We start from the raw sequence: 6937 nt of genomic DNA, 5'->3' as shown, positions 1-6937 counted from the left end.
AATCGATCCTAGTGATTGACAGCTTCATAACTGGTTTTGGGACTCATGCTTCCAGCTCCCATCCTATATCACCAAGGGAGAGCTGAGAGTGCATTGGACTGTGCAAAGTACCATGAGGCCGAATAGTCTCTGGGGACCAATTCTTTAAAGGTAGCCTTACTTGAGAGAATGGAAAGGAAAGTAAGGCATGGGGCTCTCCCTATACCTCTTCATTCCAGGGAAGTTGAAAACATGTAAAGGATGTAAAGTTGATGTCTGTAAATATTTTGAATTATTCCCAATCAAGCCATACACTTCAGTACCTCTCACCTGTCTTAACTGTTCAGGTGTACAATGTACAGTTCAATGTATCGTTGTCTGTTGTCTATATGTACATAAAAGCTATTTTATATAGGAGTTTATTGTATATATGAGATGTATCTTTCCATGTTTGCAATTGATTTATTTTTATATGGGCGTAGAATACATTATGTTGTTTATTTCCTTTGCTTTGGGAAGTCAGGATTGGAGTTGGTGTTGCACTGCATATGCCCTGCTGACAGACAGAGACAGACAGAGCACAGACAAAGACAGAAGGATCTAGTCTACAACAGGACACGGCTCACTTTCTGAGAGAGAGGGGTCATCCTGTTTTAAAAAAAAAAAAAAGGTCAAGTGGCTTTTTGTACAAGTGTTCTGTTACTTTACAATTTTGTTAGTCTATTAAAAAACAAACAAAAAAAACTTTTTTTTATTTATGTACCTCTCAGTTGGTCATCATCGCAAGGCAGATCCCACTGGGCTGCTATCACGGGTCAAATATGATTTAAAATTTATGATACCTTTATGACAATATTTGTGTGTGGTGAGTGTTCTGGCATCACTAAAATCATGTCCACACAAATTAATTTAGACCAGGTCTTTTAAAGAAAATGTGCTAAATGTGCATTGCACTCACAAATGCATAGTTTAACACATTATGACCTACAAAATACCAAAGTGTCTTTAATATCTCTATTTAAATTTAACATGTCAAGCACCTGTACTGAAATCAAAATCAGAAATCACTGGTAACTTATAGAACTTGTCCACTATGTGCATATGTATTGGCTTTGCATTGTGACAATGGTTTCTTGCAGTTTTGTTTCGTGCAAAGATATGCAGTGAAAGGACACCTGGCAGTGTGTGAAGGTCAAGGTACTGACAAAGTAAGATGTTGACTGACAATTTGGTGGGATTAGTCAATTTTAGTTTCATTAGCCATCTGTGTCTATTTTGTACATTACACGCACATACTCGATGCTAACTGTGAAGGACAATCAGATTCACAAAGCAATGGACATAGAGTAGGGTCACTCAAACTGAAAGTTACTTATTTAAATTGTGCCAAGTACATTTTGTCTATTTTTGTCTCGTTTGATATGCAATCCTGAGTATTCTTTGTTCAAAGTTTTATTTTGTTCGCCAACATTTTATTTATTGTCAATGTTGCTGTTTGTTCATGCCAAGAGCGCTTTATGGGAATGTGACTTTTTTTTTTTTCTTGGTGTGATGTCGCATTTGCATTTCTTAAATAAAACTGGTCTTATAGAGGCCGCCTAGTGAAAAGAAATAAAGCAACACTGGATTCTTCTCATCCACAAACCTCTGTGATCAGTTCTGTTAATTTTGTTGTGTCCTTTTCATCTTGTCTTTTTATCGCACCTGACATTTCCCATTGATCCATTTATGTTAGACCTACTTCACCTATTTTTAAAACTTCATTTTATCAAGTTGGACAAACTATCATTTTGTTCTGTTTTAAACCTAGAAGTAACAAAATCAGAGCAGTCAAAATGTTCTTATACTTAGTGTGTCTGTATATGTATTGAATGAGGTGGAGTAAACATTAGAAAGCAACTACTTACTGACAAGTTTTAGACATTTCAGCGGTTCCTCATGAGATGGGCAGACTGAGTAACGCTTTGCAATATAACTAAACTGAATTTTGCCATCCAAATGAGTGATACCAAAGACAACGGACCTCATTTACCAACAGTGTCTACGCACAAATCTGGGATTTATTAATATTTTCTTAACTAAATTTTTTCATACTCTGCAAACAAATTTAGAACTACCTCAGACCATACATATGTACAAATGATGAAGCTGCAGCTGTCTTAAAAATGTAAACGTTTTAACTAAAACTGCATTAACTAAACAACCACATAAATAATGCCCTTTCATCCAAAATATTCAACTATCCCAGTCCCAGTGTGACAGTTCTAGCTTCAAAGTATATGAGAGTATGTATACTTTTCATTGACTTGGCCCATAATGATCAGCTGCTCCTATCAATCCCTAGAGCCATACAATTATGCATATATAGTCAGTTTTAACTGGTAGCCACCTGGTCTATTTACAGCCTATTAAAAGGCAAGCCAGATATATACAGTAAATGATTCCAATTTAACTCCAAGCAAGTGTTGAGACGGAGCCTTGCTGGACGATACTGCAGCCTGTTCCTTCGAGAGAGGGCACGTCTCCTGGGACCAACACAACATATTTGAAGAGAGTGACAAATTGCTTATCAGCCATTCCTGACAAGATTTTGCTGTAACTATGCAATTCCCTAAAACAGCATAGGCCTGAGACACACCAAGCTGTTGGTAGGCTGTCGGTGAGCATCTATCAGCGCTCGTCGTCCCGGTGTGTCCAGCACTTTTGACATTAGTCAGACCATGTTGGCAGCTTTTCAGCCAATTCTGCATGCTGAATCGGAGTCGGACCTAGTTTGTGAAAACGACGACTCTGATTGGCTGTTCAGCTTAGCGAATCATTGCCCCTTCAGCCTGTCACTGATCCATGATTTAACACATTTAGTGCAGTTTCTCCTTTTTTTCACCTCCACAACCTCCTGTAAAAGTGTAGAAAGGCGCTATACAAGTATAAGACCATTTACCATTCTTTCACAACCAAAAAAAACCAAGGGCAGAGAATGGCAGTGCCATTTGTAACTTCTTTTCAGACATATTCTTGATTACAATCGGCTATAAGCAGCGGCTGTATTGAGCCAGAGCTGCTTTGTTTACAGGTTGTGTTTCTGCTGTCTAGGTCTTCTTGTTTCCCTTTCTGAATGGTGGATACAGATACCACCACCTACTGGTAGGGAGAGTTAATTTTCTCATTTAGATGCAGAAAATACACGTAAATGCTACTGAAGCATGATTCCATTCAATCTACACTGAAAGCGAAACATGAGCGGGGTGTTCTGTGTGTTTAAAATCATCAGAACAGCTGTCTATCTGAAAACAGGACAGCAGCGGGATAAAGAGTCTATCAAGGCCGACCAACAACACAAGTGTACTGGACACAAATGGTTATCATGTAAGATCAGTGAGAAGAAATCACGTTTTTATGTAGACTTTTGATTTATTGATTTTATTGATTTTCCCCAGCTCCTTATAGAGGGAGAAAGTGAAACTCAAGCAGCCTGACCAATCGTAACAGAAAACAACAGGATTTGTGTGATTTAAACAGCTGACTGTTGAGATTATGCTTCAGTAAACATAGAGGGGAAAAAAATAGACATTAAGCCTAAAAAACATGAGGAGGAAGATATGTGTCTCAATCATTCAGTGTGAATCGACTCATTTGATATAACAGAATTCTATCTGCAGCATGAGATGTGTGTAGAAAACGCTTCCAGGTTGTGTTACCAGAAAGAACAATCCAGTCCAAGTGCACGGGTACTTTTTTTTATGCCTCTTTAAAAAGAAAGGAAAAAACAGGAAGTGCAAAAGTTCAGCCACTGATGCATATTGAGTAACTAATTCAGGCAGCAATGAAAATGCACATCAGTATCATTAACTACTAGAAGTCAAGTCAAAAAGGACAAGGAGTCTTTATGACAAGCTCACACTCTACTGGTTATTCCTATCTATATCACATGGCTGATTTCTCCCTTAACCATCCCCCATATCACTCTGCTATAGTTTCTTATTACTTGATGTGGTGACAGCTTTTGCCGTGTTGTGCATTATATATATCACATACCTCATTTATACGTGCATGCTGGGCTTTGTTCTTTATACGCCTTCGGGAGTTTTAATGTGCTCCTCTTAGAATTTTGAGGCTACTTGGATTCATTTGTAAAGCACCATCAAGCACAAAGCCCCTTTTCTGCCAAATACTTTTGTTTGTTGTGATAAATCCTTTGATGTAAGTGTGTCTGGCTGAACTAAGTTTATGTGAGCTTTGAGTTCCTTAGTAAATAGAAACAGATCTGTCACCACATCAAATAAAGCCTACTGGGTTTAACTGGAAAGCTCTGTAAATATGATGCGGAATGATTCCGAGATAGATGTGAATTTTCCTGATAAAGTACACTTGCCTATTTTCTTTTCAAATGAATGGGTTCTTTGTTGGTGCATCTGTGGGGTGGTAGAAAACCATGAGATAGGTCCAAAATTTAATTAAATCTACTATTTTGTCCTAAGCTTGTGAACAAGCCTGTCAGCATTCAGTGTGTTAATGTTTTCAACGTTTGTTAAATGTGTAATTTTTGTGCCTTTGCCAGAATTTTTACACACAAAACTGTGGTATAGAGTCAGATGTTTATAGTGGATATATGAATAAATATCACAAGACTTTTTTCAATTTTAAGTGCTTGTTTCTGATTAAAACAAAGAATTTTATATGTCTATTTTTTAAATCTCTTGAACGTATGAAAAGTGAAAGGGAGGGCGCCCTCTAGTGGAAGACAAAGCACCCTAATGTACATCACACAGACTAAGCTTGCAGACTCATTCTTCACTCACCGGCCACTTTATTAAGCTCGCCTGTACAATTGTATGCACTTCAATGCAACACTTCTACCTAAACATCTGTGTTTCTGAAGCTCAAAATATTTCAGTTTTAATATATATAGAGGCACCTCTAAATATAACGTAGACCAGTACAACACCACCTTTAACTATGACTTCACTAATAAACATGTAATTTATACTTTTATGGCCATTTTGCCAAAAACTGAAACATATTGAGCTTCATAAACACAGATGTTAAGGCTGAAGTGCTGCATTGAATTGCATACAATTATACAGGTGTACCTACTAAAGTGGCTGGTGAGTATAATTTTGACTTAAATACACATCATGAATTTTTATTAGTAAACAAAACACCAGCAGCAACATGTACCCTTTTCCATTCCATGCCTGGAGCAGCAGGTATATTCCTCCTTCTCACTATTTGCATATATGCTCATCAAGTTTGAGAAAGCCGATCTCTGTAACCTTAATCAGTGGGATAACCACTGGCTGGCCTGAAAGAGACACTATATGGGTCAGTGACCTTTCTCTGTAGGCCCAGGAGTCTTTTTGTTCAGCATGGAGCCCGACCGTCGCCACCCCTCCCCCTAATGCTCAGACATGGGCTAACGGACACATCAGTCATCTCCAACAGCAGCCCAGTGAACACAAGCAGCGCTGTTTACCACCACAACCTTTTGTGGCGACTATGGCCACTGCCCCGTGTCAGCAGCATGAGGGCAGGAGGGGGTCTCCTCACCACTGTAGCCCAGGACATGGTTAAGAGTGGGTGTATGGCAGACTTTAGGTTATTATGTTTGAAAGGGTTTTGCTTCATTACCTTTCTCTGTGCTTAGACATACACAGTGAAAATAAGTTTCAGAGATCTGATGTGGACAATTTAAGATGGAGTTAAGATATTTTTGACAAATTATAGACTGCAACTTAAGCCGGCCAAACATTCTGTGTCGTGGAAGAGAAGTTCACTAAATCAAGTCAAGGCCCCAGAGCTGTCTATTGCTTTCCTCATAACCTGGATTTTGTTACCTCTCCCTCAACAGACCAGTTTGCCCGCCTTACATTTCAGTGCCTGCTTGGTTCAGCTCAGTATCCACTGTGTTGCTCAGAGTCAACAGGAGGAATGTTTTCCTGCACAAATATCTACACCTCATATAAGTCCGCCCTCTGCTTGACCCTGTCTGGCCTCTGACTGTGAGGGGGTTGAACAGGGGGCAGACAGCCTGGTGTGTGTTTGCATCTGTGTGTGTGGAGCAGTAGGGCTGAGGTGAGGTCTTGGGTCTTAACAAGGTGCTGGGAGAAGAGAGCAGGACAAACAGATCACTCAGATGTTGCCAGCTTCTTCTTAAGGGACTCTAAAACGCCACTCATTTGTTTTCAAGGAAATGAATTATATAACAGTTGCACGCACTTTAGAATAAGCCCAAACATGCTGAACGCAATAGTAGCACAAATGTTTGAGCCATTTCTCTATGGAGTGAAGCTAAAATGCAATGTCTATGTGAAAAACATAAAATGCCTTTGATGTCTACATGTGGATTTATACAGATTTTGAAGAGGGAGACTTGCTTACTAGAGAAACATGGAAGTGTAAAGCAAAGGAAAATTAGGCGAAGGTTTGAAAATCTTTCAGTGGTAAACAAGACCTCCATAATTTTGTTTAGAGAAACATTAAAAACACATTTAAGTCCATAAAATGCTAAAATTGTGTGCATATTTACAGCATGGAAGGGAAACTGAATACAATGAAATACCTACACTTCCTCATAAGAGTATGCTGGACTAATACTCTTCTGTGTTGCATATGCCAGCACACAGTCAACTTACCAACTGTGCTGCGTGTGTTGCCTGCCGTGGCCCAGATCCAGCCATGCCACCCCTAATCCATTTCTCTGTTGCTCATTATTAGTGGCTTGTAAAGATTCTGTATCAGTTATGCTAAAAGAGCTTTTCACAGTATTACACGGGATTACTGTTGTTCCTCGCTACACATGTTGCTTACAAACTTGGATGTAATATTGCCACCCTGTTTACATGACACTGACAAAATAACACATGCAGGACTAATTATCAGGGTCTTTCCTCTTTTTGTTTATGTGTTAGATTGTGTCATAGCCTTTATTTTCCAAAACCCATTCCTCTGGCACTCTTTC

At 39.0% G+C, this 6937-nt stretch overlaps 1 long non-coding RNA gene across 1 annotated transcript in view; it reads right to left on the bottom strand.

Annotated features, from left to right (window-relative positions):
- The window catches only part of LOC109972227 (uncharacterized), a 56041-nt gene that overhangs the window by 25569 nt on the left and 23535 nt on the right, over positions 1-6937 (bottom strand). The gene's annotated exons all lie outside the window — the stretch shown is intronic.

Source organism: Monopterus albus, unplaced genomic scaffold (assembly GCF_001952655.1).
Source record: "Monopterus albus unplaced genomic scaffold, M_albus_1.0 scaffold251.1, whole genome shotgun sequence".
NCBI lineage: Eukaryota > Metazoa > Chordata > Actinopteri > Synbranchiformes > Synbranchidae > Monopterus > Monopterus albus.
This window is presented reverse-complemented; position numbering and strand designations above follow the sequence as displayed.